Source organism: Papio anubis, chromosome 9 (assembly GCF_008728515.1).
Source record: "Papio anubis isolate 15944 chromosome 9, Panubis1.0, whole genome shotgun sequence".
Classification (NCBI taxonomy): Eukaryota; Metazoa; Chordata; class Mammalia; order Primates; family Cercopithecidae; genus Papio; species Papio anubis.
In genome coordinates, this window is record NC_044984.1 from 107,068,286 (window position 1) to 107,083,491 (window position 15,206).

A 15,206-nucleotide genomic window follows, 5' to 3' on the forward strand; every position below is an offset into this window, starting at 1 on the left:
TTCAAAAATAACAATGCCTGGTTCTGCTTCAAACTAATTACACCAGAATCTCTGGGAGTGGAGCTGAGTGGAGCTGATATCAGTATTTTTTAAAAGCATCCCAGGTGGTTCTGGTGACAGCCAGGGTTGAAAAAGCACTTTGCTTTGCTGTTTTCTCCCTCAAGGTAGTAACTGGATCTGCTTATTGACAACTGTATCCCCAACACCTAGCCTAGTGCCTGGCACTTAGTAGGTCCTCAATGGGTCTTTTTAATTAATTCTTTTGGCACAAGTGGACCATTCACCTGATTTTTAAAATATCAAAAGGTATACAGTGGAATGTCTTCCTCCTTACCTATCTTTTATTCATCGAGTTCTCACTTCTTCCCAGTGCCCTACTCCAGGGGGTCATTGTTATAGTTTATTCCAGGATAACTTTATGCAAAGATAAGTAAAATTGAATATATATATATAAAATATTTATGCATACCTAGTTAAATACACACATATGTGTCTGTTTAAGTACTGTTAAGTCGAGTTATTGGCCCTAATCCTTCACTCTCTGATGGTGTTATGCAGGCACACCCTTGCCAGAGCTCATGCTGGGTAGAGTGTTCTTTGCTCCTTGACTTTGGGCTTGGTCATGTGACTTGTTTTGGCCAATGGGATGTTAGCTGATAACGTGAGAGTCCTGAAATGTTTTTGTGTGATTGATCTTGCCCTCTTGAGCTCCATGATCCCTCATGAGAAGAGCATGCCCTGGTTAACTATTATCCCTTCATCCTAGCCCTTGAATGAAAAGGGAGGAACAGACTGAACAGCATCTGTAGCTTGCAGATGAGAGAAGAGCCACCCTGCTGAGCCCTGCCAAGATCAGCAGAGCCCCAATTAGCTCTCAGATCTATGAGCGTGAGAATAAACAATTACTTTTTTAAAAAGTTTTGCAGTGATTTATTAGGCAGCATTACTGGGGGAATGCCATATCCTTTATGCCTTGTTATTTGCTAATGTGTCATGTAAATTTTTCTAAATCAGTAAATCTCATCGTATCTTTTTAAAAAATGGTACATGGGGTAGAGAGTCAAAGGCTGGTTAACTGATACAAAAGTACTGCCAGATAGGAGAAATAAGGGTGAAGAAATATGGGGTGACTGTAATTAATAACAATTTATTGTATAATCTCAGATAACTAAAAGAGAGAATTTTGAATGTTCCCAACACAAAGAAATGACAAATGTTCCAGGTGAGGATACGCTGTATTGGTCATTACATATTGTACACATGTGTAATGTATTATTGACATCACGCTTTTTCTTTTTTCTTTCTTTCTTTCTTTTTTTTTTGAGATGGAGTTTCGCTCTTGTTGCCCAGGCTGGAGTACAATGGTGTGATTTCACTCACCACAACCTCTGCCTCCGTGGTTCAAGTGATTCTCCTGCCTCAGCCTCCAGAGTAGCTGGGATTACAGGTACGCACCACCACGCCCAGCTAATTTTGTATTTTTGGTAGAGACAGAGTGTCACCTTGTTGGTCAGGCTGGTCTCGAACTCCCGACCTGAGGTGATTTGCCCACCTTGGCCTCCCAAAGTGCTGGGATTACAGATGTGAGCCACCACGCCCGGCCCACACTTTTTAAAATTAAATATTTTTTACCCTACTTGCAAGCTAAAATGTCACACTGTACCCCATAAATATGTACAATTATGATACATAAATTAAATATAATAAAAGCAAAAAACTGTATAGAATACTAATGTTTGGGTACACTAATCTATTCAAAGAAATCTAGGTTGTTCCCAATATCTAGCTCTTATACTTCTTCAGTGAATAACCCTGCATATACATCATTTTGTGCAAGTCCAAACATTTCGTTAGGATAAATTCCCAGAAGAGGAATTGTTGTGTCAAAAAATATATGCATTAATAATTTTGATAGATATTGTCAAACTACACTGCATAGGAACACTCCTACCAGTAATGTCTGAGAATACCCAGTTCCCCACAGCCTTGCCAGCAAAGTGTATTATTAACCTTTCCACTTTTTTTGCCCACCTGATGGGGAAAATACTATTTCAGTGTAGTTTTACTTTGCATTTCTCTTATTTGAGTGAGACTGAGCATCTTTCAAATGCATATGAGACGTGTGTTTTCTTTTCTATGAACTCTCTATTCATTACCCTTTGCCATCTTTCTCTTAGATTGTCTTTTTCTTATTGATTCCCTCAATACATATTTGCTGAATAGACAAATGAATGAAATAAAATGAGTTTAAATAGAGGACACTGAATACCATGGTTCAACGTCCCAAATAAAACTGGACAGATGCAAGAACAGATTTGGCAAGGCTGTGGCTTTTCATCGCCTTCTTTGATTAAAAAGCCCAAGATCTCACATTTAAATGCCTTTCCTGATGGACAGCTCTGCAAGAGGCTGAGGTAACAAGATCCAAGTTAGTAGCCTTCTGGGGCAAAGAGTTGAGAAATTCCAGGGACTGTCGTGGACCTCAGTAGGACATTCAATGGGAGTGGAGGACTACTATAATTAACAATTTATTATATATTCTCAAATAACTAAAAGAGAGGATCTTGAATGTTCCCAACACAAAGAAATGATAAAAGTTTGAGGTGATGAATATGCTGATTACCCCGATTTGGTCATTACACATTGTGTACATGTATTGAGACATCACATTTTTTAAAATTAAAAAAAAATTACTTGCAAGCTAAAATAACACACTGCACCCCATACATATGTACAATTATGATATATCAATTAAACATAATGAAGGCATAAAACTGTATAGAACTGTATACAGAGCCCTCTCCCAGGGCTAAGAAGACCTCCCTCGTTCTCTGAGATGGGTGGTAGAGAGTGGGTCTATAGGCTTTAGACACCAGACGAGCAGGTTGACATCCTATTGAGAATATTAAGAGGTGAATCTGGGCTCTCACCTGGATGGAAGGTGTTACACTCAGCTTGTGTACTTTTTGGGAGCCATGCACCTGCCTCACTTTCTGGCCAGAGTGAGCTAGTAACAGCTTGTGTTCTCATTGTCTTAAAGACAATGTTGCCACCATCCTGCTGTGGCAGCTTCTCTAGTCCCTTATATCACTCATGGAAATAGCCCAGAATTACCTCCCCTCATGCTGGTGCTGTACACCTCTCCCCTCTGCCCTGGAATTTTCCTGTTCCACCAAGGCATGAAGCACTGTAGAATCCAGTTGCTACCCACTCGTATGAAATCCAGAAGTGTAGGGGAGCTGGGGGAGAGCTTTGACCAATGGAAGATGAGAGCTGGTGGATAAATTATTCCTGGCTCTAAATGGGTGGTTCAAAGATGCAGCTTCTTTGAAGACATCTGCAGTACCAGGCAACTGACCAGCTCCATAATACACTTCCTTTTGTCTCCCTCTTTTTTTCCTCACTCTTGCTTCCCTGGGATTGCATTCCCCAATACAGTGTCAGTCCAGAATGCTTTTGCCTGGGCTCTGTTTTCTAGAGAACCTCTGTTAAGACAGAAAGTAAACTCATTTTCCTTCAGAAGTGGGGGTTTCTAAACATTGCATATGTGACATCTAGATCCTAAAAGCAAAATGGCTTGTGGGATGACTGTGAGGAAGGTTTAAAAGAAAAACCCACTGTTTATTGAGCACCTACTATGCTAAATGTTCAAATTGCTATTTCATTTAATTTTCACAATATCCCTATGGATTTTTTGCTATCATCATTTTACCAATAAATGAGACTTTGGATTTTAAGTCACTTGTTCAAGCTAGTCAATGATTGAGCTGGGCTTTCAACCTAGTTCTGCTGAGCTCCAAACCAGTACTCATGTGATTCAAAAGTCACACAAAATACTACAATGCACTTGAAAAAAATGCCTTAACAGAGGAAGTCACCTACGTGTATCTAGTTGTAGGCTCACTCCTCTGTTTTATAGGAGTAAGACAGTATTAATAACAATATGTGTCTTACAGATGGGTGTCCCATTGTGCTTTCCAAGTTGTCCCATATTTGATCTTTTTACCAACCCAGGAGGACAGGAATATGGTGCTTCCTGGTCATGAATAAATCCTCTTAATAAAAAGCATAAACTAAAGCTCAGAGATCCTAGAGGGTTTTCCAAAACCCACACAGCTTGTGGTCACTGGAAATAAACCTGGATTTTTTTGTGCCCCAGTTTAGTGATGTTTTAGACCTGGACTTTTTGTGCCCCAGTTTAGTGATGTTTTAGACCTGGACTTTTTGTGCCCCAGTTTAGTGATGTTTCTATAGCCCCACCCTGTTTTCAATTGAACACATTTGTGTGATTGTGGTCGCTGCCTTAGAAATTGTTTTGGAAGCATGAAACAGTGAGAATTCAAACAAAACAAAACACCACAGTGTAAAAAATAAGTCTTTTTTTTACACTGTGGTGTTTTGTTTTGTTGGAATAACGCTCTGTAGCCCAGGCTGGAGTGCAGTGGCCGGATCTCAGCTCACTGCAAGCTCCGCCTCCCGGGTTCACGCCATTCTCTGGCCTCAGCCTCCCGAGTAGCTGGGACTACAGGCGCCTGCCACCTCGCCCGGCTAGTTTTTTGTATTTCTTAGTAGAGACGGGGTTTCACCGTGTTAGCCAGGATGGTCTCGATCTCCTGACCTCGTGATCCGCCCGTCTCGGCCTCCCAAAGTGCTGGGATTACAGGCTTGAGCCACCGCGCCCGGCCAAAAATAAGTCTTGAATCCTCCATTCGTGTGTGTGTGTGTGTGTGTGTGTGTGTGTGTATGCATCCTTTTGGAGTTATTCTATGAATATACTAGCATACATGTTAAATAGGACACCACTGAAAACACACAGAGGGCAGGTCATTGTCCCACACCTTGTTTGGAGATGGTTCCATTTCAGTGCATGACAATTGCCTCTCTGGTCTGAGCAGCCTTCGTTTCCTGGTTTGGATGAACCATGTCATTCGGGTGATCCTCCATTGAGAACAATCAGGTTGTCTTCTGCCTCCTGTTGTGCATTTGTAATTAGAGAGCGCTGCTTGATGAATGAGAGGACAGGAAAGTGAAGGACTTGCCCAAGGTTGCACAGCTGAAGATGGTAAAGCTGGTGTTTGAACACAGATCTCCTGACCCTGGTCCACCTTGTTTTCTGCTCACTTCACAAAACTGCAGGGGCATGGTCCCTAACTCCAAAAGGTGAGATTAAAGGATAGGTGTGGACAAATGAGGAACCTTGAACCCTCAGCAGCAGGGGCTATGAGGGGGTTGTCTAGCCCCTGCTTCAGGTGTCTTTCCCAGCCATTCTAACTCTGGCAGGGTCACAGCCACAACTACATCTCTTCTGGTGCATATGTCCCTCTGCTCTGCTCCAGCACAGCAGCTCAGCACACCCCAGGACACCTCTCTAGGTTCCTTCCAATGACAGGTAAGTCATTGATCAGCTCTGAGAACCAGCTGACAGCAAGATCTATTTAAAGAAGCATATGTTTCCAGGTGCTGAGTCACATCGGCTGGACTAGCCGGCCCAAGTCTGGGCAGTGCAGATATTCACGGTACAGCAGCCGCTGCAGCCTGGCTTAGACTTTGACAAACCTGAGGAAGCTCTGAGCTGAAACACCGCATTTAATAAGATAAAATACACCTTGAACCCCACATCAGTCTCTAGATTTTAAGCGTGGGCATTCTCATTACCTCCCCACTGACCACCATTTTTTGTTGTAATGATGATCAATTAGCCAAAATTGCATTCACGGAGACCCAGATTTAAATCCTAGCTCTGCTGCTTACTGGCTGTGTGACCTTGGGCAAGTTGAATAACCTCTCTGAGCCTCATTGTCTTCTTTTGTACAACCTTCTAGGGCATAGGGAGGGACGAATATGGTAATATATAGGAAGTCCATGTCATAGCCTATAGTATGTAGTAAACATTTAGCAACTGATAGCAAATTAAATTAAGTATGTGTTCAGCACTATGCTAGGCATGGTAGGAGAATATCAAATACAGTGCAGTATGATGCTGGTTCCCATGAAAAGTTGCAATCTAGTTGTTAAAGATGACATACACTTGTGAAGTTATAATGAACATATCTGAACAGTGCGACATTCAGATAGTCTTTGAGGACCTGCTTTGGGTTCAGGCAAGGCACTGACTGAGGGTCTAGGCATGTATAAATGGCTCCTGAGTGAACATGTTTACTTGGTGGTATGGGAATCCAGGTCAATGAGCAGCTAATTCTGCCAGGGACATTTGGGAGAAGCTTCTGAAAGGAAGAAGAGATGGCAAATCCATGGCATGTGGGACATCAGTCTCCGTTCTCCACCCGTGGCAGCCATCGGTAATCAGTTACGGCCCTCTGCATCCTTCTCAACACAATGATGACCCCCGCCCCCAACCCACTGCATTCCTTTCAACACAATGCTCCAGACAGCCACAGCCAATCAATCAACACTGATATGATGAACACTCTTTGCCATCCTTGAGATTAAAGGTATTTCAAGGTGTTGAAAGGTGTCCACTGGGGCATACAAATAATTAGAGTTATGGGTCTCAAGGAAGACAAATGGTCTGGAGGAAGGTATGAGGAAACTTGGAATCCAGTTGCAGCATTGACACTTATATGCCTTGTGAACTCAGGTCATGTAATCTCTTTTATCTTGCTTTCTCTAAGTGATTCTGATTCATGGAGTTCTAAGACAAGGGGATTCCAGTTTGGGTGCTCAAGAAGGCTTATCACAAGAGGTAAGATTTCAGGAGGCTTTGAAGTATGGGCATAATTTACATCAATAGAGAGCAATGTGTGCCTGCGTCCGTGTGTGTATTCATATGCACGTGCATTCTAAGAGTATGAGGGAATGTAGTAGGTAGGCAATGGATAGGTTTCAGAATCTACTCTCCTCCACCCTCTCCAAAAATATAAAGCAACCCCCCTCTTTCTGCCAGCAGGCTACACTATGATGTGAGCCCTGTTCATTGGGAACTGGAGTGGGATGTCAAGATCACAGTACCAGTCAGGAGACAGTTAGAATCATGGAAAAAGTGGTGCCATCCAGGAAAAACTGGGAGTGGGGAGATGTGTTGCAAGAGGCGGGGCTCCTGGAAGCTGCCTGCTTCTCCTTCCTCTTGCATTCAATTTCCCATTCCCCTGGACAGGGGGCCCATTTGTCTGACTTCTCAGCAGGGTCAGGTCACCCCTGAGCCCACAAGGACACCCGTTGAGGGACAGAAGTGCTGTTTGCCATGTAGACTTATGACCCACAGCTGTGCCCCTGAGGGGCTGTCTTCCATGATGAAACCAGGGGCAAAACCACAGTCTGGCTATAGAGTCAGTGCTTGACATTTGGACTCCCTTTCATGTTTACTTTTCTCATTCCACCTATAACTCAATGGACCACTTGGCAGAATGGTTTGGACTCCACAAACTGCTTGGGTTCAAATTCTGGCTCTGGCATTTCCAAACTGCAATCATAGGCAAGTAACGCAAACTCTCTGAGCCATAGTTTCCTCGTCAATAAAACCGGGCGATTAGCACTTACTTCATAGAAATATGTGTGGAATCAGTGAAAAATGTCTATGCAAACACAATGCAGCTTCTGTCATAAATGTTCAATAAGTATTCACTATATTACATTATCTGCTATAGTTTTCCCACTTTTACCTTGTATTTCCCCAACTAAATTATAAGCTACCTGAGAGATGGAACCATCTCTTTTGAACTCCCCAAAGTCTGGGCACAATACTGAGTATGGAGATGCCCAGAACTTTTGCCAATTATTTAATGTAAAAATAGAAAGTTGTAGAACTTTCTATTACTTGGAGGAAGTTTAGCCTCCTCCATTTAAGGCTCAGGGATCTTTAGGTTCACATTGACCTTCCCAGACTCATTTCCTATTTCTTTTCACAGAAACCTATCCTTCAGGCACATCAAACTATTTGTGGTTCCCTGAATACACCACTCTCTTTCCTGCTTCTCCTTGCAAAGCCCATTTCCTCTGTCTTCCCCCAATCTTATCATTCAAGGCTTTTTAAAATCAGAAGTGACATAAATCAAACATAAAGTGGCTGAAGCAGAAAAAAATGTCTATTTGTTCAAATAACTGAAGAATCTAGTGTTACTGGCCTCAGATATGGGGATCCAGGGACTCATACTATACCATCAGGACTTTTTGTTTCTCTCAGATCGATTTCTCTTTGTGTTGGCTTCATTCTTAAGTACAGTCATTCTTGCTAGGGGCAAGGTGATCAACTGTTCTGACATACCTCCATCCATTGCAGCAACACCAGGCGAAAGAGAGCTCCTTTCTATTTAAGGTTCCAGACAGTCTGAGATGTCTTCTCATTGGACCCGTTTTAGTCATGTGCTCATCCTCCATCCAATCACTGGCCAGGAAGAAGGAATATGCTGATTGGACAGATTTGGCTCATGTGATCATCCTCTAGGCAATCAGAGGGACTGAGGTGGGTCAAAGCTCATTCCCCAAAGAATGTTGGGTACTGGGCAGATAAAAACAGCAGGTGCTCCACACAGATGGCAAACCCCTTTCATGGTCTAAGATGAAACTGCAATGTCATCTCAGTGAGGACTGTAAACCATATGCTGTCTTGCTATTAGCCCACAATTCATAGAATTGTAAGTAACTCTCCCTCAAGGAAGGATCTGTGTATTATTAGTGTTGGGCTCTGGGCGTCTAGCACAGTGCCTAGGACATGGTGGGCATTCAATGAATATTCACTGAATGAATGAATGTGTCCATGACAAGAGTCAAACTCTGTAAAATACTTGAAGAGATTTATTCTGAGCCAAATATGAGTGACCAATGTCCCATGATACAGCCCTCAGGAGATCCTGAGAACATGTGCCCAAAGTGTTTGGGCTACAACTTGGCTTTATACATTTTAGGGAGACGTAAGATATCAATCAATACATGTGAGATGTACATTGGTTAGGTCAAGAAAGGTGGAACAACTTGAAGTGAGGGCTTCCAGGTCATAGGTGGATTCAAAGATTTTCCAACAATTGGTTGAGAAAGTTATTATCTAAAGACCTGGAATCAATAGAAAGAAATGTCTGGGTTAAGATAAGGGGTTGTGGAGACCAAGTTTTATTATGCAGATGAAGCTTCTAGGTAGTAGGCTTCAGAGAGAATAGATTGTAAATGTTTCTTATCAGCTTTTCTGTCAGTCTTAATGTCTGTGTTGGTGTTACTGTTGGTCAGCTGTGCCTGAATTTCAAGACGGAGGAGGTTATAATGAAGCATGTCAAACCTGCGCTTCCCACCATGGCCTGAACTAGTTTTTCAGGTTAACTTTGGAATGCCCTTAGCTGAGAGAAGGGTTCATTTCGGTGGTTGAGGGGCTTGGGATTTTATTTTTGGTTTATGAATGAATGAAGCAAGTGTGTGGTGGTCCGGGCCTGTGTTCCCTTAGGTCCTCTGCTCTCCCTCCCCTGTCCTGTTATCATGGGGGAGGACAACCCCTTTAGGCAGCATTTCCAGGCTCCCCATCTTCTGCCTGAGGGCAGCCAGTAGAAGACGTTGGCAGGATATTTGAGGGCAAAAGGAGGAGAGAACCTGGGACATTTCCAGGTTCCTTATCTCTCACTACTTTCTCCATGTAGAACCTGGAAGGTTTGCTAAAAATCACTGGCATGAGGCAGATGAACAGGAGAAAAGGCATACCAATTTATTTAATTCAGTAGCCTTCAGAATTAAGACCTAGCCCCTCAATGAGGTACAGGAGCTTACGTACCAACTTGAGGTTAAGAAAGAATGCAGGCTCAGAGAATGGCAAAACATAAGTTAAGGTAGTAAGTCAGGTTTTAGTGGAAAGACAGGTTATAGGAGTGGGAGAAGAGGAAGCTTGACTAGCAAAGGTGGTCTTGTTATGTAGATAAAACTTCACAGGTAGCAACCCTCAGAGGGAATAGGTGGCAAATGTTTCTTTCAGACCTTTGAAGGTATAAAACTCTCAGTTAATCTTTCCTAGATCCAGACTAGGGAAGATCTGGCTGCATTAATGTAGATTCTCTACAGTTTTCCCCAACAAAAGATAGCTTTGCAGGTCCTTTCTAGTCTGCTGGCCCTGTGGCAGCCATTTCAAAGCAATATTTTTTAGGGTAAAATATTTTTATTTATTTCATCTACCCCTCTCCACCTTCCCTGTCTCTCCCTACCTGAGAGAATTTTTTTTTTTTTTGCAATGGCTATATCTCTACAGTTTCAGCTTTTTGGCCCCTGGGCTCTGGCATTACCTCCTTCTCCCTCTGTCTACCCAGACAATTATGGCTTCTTGATGTAGCTAATCTCTGGGTGACCTCACCGTCCCCTCTTAGCTTCTGACCTTTTTCATCCCCCCATAACCAATTTCCTGCATTAAATTTCATCTGCTTGAAATACTTAGCGTGATATCTATTTTCCTGGTTGGTATCTGACTGGTATTAACCTGTTCCTCAAACTATTAGGAGCAAGCTGCTTCTGTATAATTGTCCGAGCCATAAAGGGGCTTTGTTTTGCTTGTAAAGAAATTTTTCAGCTGCTGTTGTGAGGGAGGAATGCCACCTCTTCCTGAAGACTCTGTGTTCACTAAATGTTCTCCATTCGTCAAACACTCCTGCTGCATGTCTGCATGGTCCCAACTGGTCAAGGGGGAGCATATCTGTGGGGAGTCAAGAGATATTGATCATGGGAGTGGTAGGGAGGAAGGTGCAATGTTTCAGTCATGGGGTGTGTGTGTGTCTGTGTAAGATTGCTATTTTATGCCCAAACTCCAGTTTTCCAGAAGAAAGGTAGGCTGCCTGAATTTTGGCTCTGACAAGTTACGATTGACTTGTGAGTTATTTTTGCCCACAAGAGTAGATTTGGTTAAGTAAAGACCCCACAGTTCCCCACTGTACCTCACAGAACAAAGCATGAACAAGCAATGCAGGAAAGCCAAAACTGTGGTCCTTAGTGCCTATCAGACCTGAGCTGAAGTCCTGGATTTGTTCCATATTACATTGTGATCTTTCATAAGGGACGTAGCATTTCTGAGCCTTGATTTCTTTATCTGTAAAATGGAGTGAATTATAGCATCCACTTCATGGAATGAAATGACTCAATGCCTGTAAAATGTTCGATGTACTGCTTCATGTAATTTTCCATATAAACCTTCCATAAATACTGGCTTAAAAATAACTGAAATCTTCACACTGAGGCTGGACCATAGACCTTTGCAGGACTAGAACCACACCTCGCTCATCTTAGTACCCATTGATTGGGCAATTATGGGAACTGATTTAGCTCCAAGGAGCAGCGGTCCATTCATATTAGCTCAGATGAAAATGGAGGTTGTTGCAGGAAACCAGGAAAACCTTTTAGAACCTTTTAGAACTCAATGGCAGGAACTATGGCTGGGCTTCATTACAACTCAAAAGTCATAACTGTCACCGTGGACCCTTCCCCATAGACATACTCTCAGTGCTTCTCTGCTTCATTTTATTCTCTATAGATAGATACCACCTCTCCATGAATCTGCTTGTATTTGGTCCTTCATGGCACCCCCAAATGCCAGCTCTTGCTCCCCAAGCCTACGCAAGAGAGGCAGATCATCTAGAAGTTGAGAGCCCAGAGTTGGACTCAGATTGCCTGGGTTCAGATTTCAGCTCTGCCGCTTCCTAGCTGTGTGAACTTGAACTCGTTCCATACTCATGTTGTATGGACGGCGACACCAAACACCTCATTTTCCTTATCTGTGAACTTGGGACAGTAATAGCACCTGCCTCGTAGGGATATTGTGAGATAAATGAGTAAATATGTGTGAAGTGCTTATAACTACCTGGTACATAGGAAGTACTCAAGAAAGGCTAGTGATTATTACATGACTCTCTAGCTCACCTCAACCCCTGGTCTTAAGCTGGTTCCCAGGTGTAGACCCTGAAACATGTGAAAAAGATTGATTAGGGAGTGTTCCCCTGGGAGACTGGCAGGGGAATAGAGAAAAGGTATCACAAGGGGAGGAAAGGGGGTGGTACCAAGCCATCCTAAGGAAGGCAAGCTTGGCTTAAACCCACAGGAGGCACTGTAGATACTACAGTCATGCCTGGGTGTTGTCCTCATTAGGAGGTGAGGGAGCTGGAGTATTTATTCCTACACCTGTCAGTCATAGTTTAAGGGAACTCCCAGACATATTAGGCTCTCTGTGTCACCCTGAGTCACAACAATGATAAAGGGATCCAAGGGGATAAGTCTGCATAGAGCTCTGACAGCATTTGCCGCTGCTCGCTATGGAGCAGCATAGCTCGTCTATATCCAAAATTCAAACCCCCAGCAGCAGAAATCTGATTGGACCTGGGTGAGTGGGGTGATCACCTCTTTCCCAAACGTATGTGGCTGGGGCTCCCAGAGCACATACAATGGCGCATTTCAAGGAGGGTTATAGGTGAAACAGGGTTAATGAGAAAGAGCTGAGGAGGATGGATGATGTTCCAAGGATGTAGATGCTCCTCAGAAATGTCTGTTGGCAGAATGCTGCGTACCCAGCGCCTTGCCAGGCTCCTCACTCATGCAAAGATGGCAAAGACAGGGGCCCCACAGCTTCCTCTTTCATATAATATCAGGATAGTGGTTTCCCCAGTGGCCCTGGGAACTTTTTAAGGGCAGCGACCGTGTCTTACTGACCACCATATCTAGTCCACAGTAGAGGCATAGTATTTGTTGAGCTGAGCTGATGTTTTTGAGGTCAGCTGTGGGGACAGCAACACTATTGGCATTGTCTCCCACTGCTTATTGTCCTCCTCCCCGATCTCACCCTCTGGCAGATCCACTCTCCCCCATCTTATCTGGCACCACCCAGGATGAGAAGGGCCCACTTGGGAAGCAACGGGATGCTGGTGTGGAACCTACACTGAACAGCATGGTGTGGCATTCGGGTCTCAGTCACCGCTCTGCCTGACTCTGTATGAAATCGGGGCCTCTGTTTCCCCAGTCCAGTGAGGGCCTGGCTAGGAGCTTTAGTGATGCCACCATTCAATAAGGCAGTTAACAAAACAGTCCAGTGGGCTAGCACTGCTGTCCGACTTCCAAGTTCAAATCCCAGCCCTTCTGCTCTCTGGTTTGTCCTTGGGCAAGTGACTTGACCTCTCTGTGCTACAGTTCCCTTATCTGAAAACTGGGTATGACAGTAATAGTAGCATCCTCACAGGACTTTGGTGGGAATTTAATAAGATGGGGTGTATTATTCAGCCATCAAAAGAACTGAAGCATGGATCTGTGCTACATCATGATGAACTTTAAAAAAATCATGCTAAGTGAAAGAAGCCTGCTGCAAAAGGCCACATGTTATATGATTTCATTTGTATAAAATGTCCAGAAGAGGCAAATCCATAGAGACAGAAAGTAGATTAGTGGTTGCCAGGGGCTGGGAGGAGAGAGAATAGGGAGTGACTGCTAATGGATATGGGGTGTCTTTTGGGGATGATACAATGCTCTCGAATTAGATAGTGGTAATGGTTGTACAATCTTGTAAATATACTGAAAACAACTGAATTGTACACTCTAAAATGATGAATTTTATGGTATGTGAATTATGTGTCAATTTAAAAAATAAAATAAAAGATATGGTATGCAAAGTCCCTGACTCACAGTAACCACATGATAAACCATCTTTCCCCTGGATTATTGCGGTGACCTCACTGGTTTTCCCACCTCTCCCCTTGCTCCCCATCAGAATATTCAGTGGTGTGTGAGTTCATGTCACTCCTGCCCTCTAAACTCTTCAATGGCTTCCGTCTCGGAGTAAAAGCCAAGGTCGTTACAGTGGCCTATTGCACTCTCCACCACCTGGCTCTTGGCTTCCTCTCTCTTCTTCTGGGATTCTCCTCTTGTTCTCTCTTCTCCAGCCATGTTGGCCTGTTGCTGCTCCTCAAACCTGTGCCAGGCATGTCTCTGCCTCAGGGCCTTTGCACTTACATTCCCTCTGCCTTAAACACACTTCCTGTAGAGCTGTTTGGCCTTGCTCTTTGGCCTCCTTCAGGTGTTTGCTCAAGCATCATCTTCTCATTGAGACTTTCCCTGGCCACTCACTATATAAATAGAGGGCTGGGTACAGTGGCTAATGGCTATAATCTCAGCAGTCTGGGAGGCTGATGTGGGAGGATTGCTTGAAGCCAGGAGTTGGAGTCCAGCCTGGGAAACTTAGCAAGGCCCTATCTCTACAAAAATATAAAAGTTAGCTGGGCATGGTGGCACACATCTGTAATTCTAGCTGCTCAAGAGGCTAAGGAGGGAGGATCATTTGAGCCCAGGGATTTGAGGCTGCAGTGAGCCAGGATTGCTCCACTGCACTCCAGCCTGGGCAACAAAGCAAGACCCTGTCTCAAAAAAATAAAATAACTTATATAAAAAACAAAAAATCCTCCTACCCTGGTACATCCTATTCACCTTCCCAGGTTATTGTTTCCTGTTACTCTTATGTTTAATGCCAGCTTCATGTTCGTGTTAGCCCCATGATCACAGGGTTTCTGTGCCTTCTTCATGACTGTATTCCTAGTACCTAGCACAGTGCCTGGCATAGTCAGTATTCAATATTTTTTGACTGAATAAATAAATGTTAGCTGTTATGGTAACCTATAATAAACTTTCTGAGACTTTCAATCTTTTCCTTTTCCTCTCATGGGTGTCTCTTGCAGATTTTAACTTGACGCCTCTTTGAGGCTTCTTCCTTCCTTCCAGTTTATCCCCACTGGGTTCTGGTTTTAGAGGCAAACATTATTCTTGTGGTATGATTATGAAGTTGCTCTAGAAAATAGTTTCATCTCACTTTGAAGTACATTGTCTTTTTTAAAGTAACAAGACCAAACCCGCTACTGAATTCTTCACTGTCATGAGATTCATTTTCTAAAGCTGACGTGGAAGCTAGTTTGTGTATTGATGTCAGTTGGAAGGCTTTGAAATTAATTGTCTTAGCTAACCTTGTAGAGATCTAACCATGTTACGTTTAGCGCATAAAAACATTTATCTCCTCACTGGTGTCTGGTGGGACTGAAAGTCCTGCCTTATTCTCTCTTGAGTAGGAAATGTGATTTTTGTTGATTTCAAAATTAAGATGAGGAACTAATTGGTAGTGGAAAGAATTCTTTGATTGGGAGGCAGATTCTAGACTTTAGATTCTAAAAATAACTCTTAAGTTCACTGACCACATGGACTGGGGTCAGGCTATTCTTTCTGAACCCTTTAATGAAGGGTACATTCTGAAATAATGTGTGATCACA

The 15,206-nt window shown here is 43.3% G+C and overlaps 1 protein-coding gene across 2 annotated transcripts in view; it reads left to right on the forward strand.

Moving 5' to 3' along the window:
* Positions 1–15,206, forward strand: part of RPH3A (rabphilin 3A) — a 192,206-nt gene that overhangs the window by 36,531 nt on the left and 140,469 nt on the right. The window contains exon 1 of one of the 2 annotated variants that reach the window (XM_017946222.3): positions 7,945–8,591. The exons of the other annotated variant lie outside the window; for it this stretch is intronic. The gene's annotated coding sequence lies outside the window, so the exon portion shown is untranslated. Of the gene's footprint in view, positions 1–7,944; positions 8,592–15,206 lie in introns of those variants that run through there. 2 annotated transcript variants of the gene reach the window in all.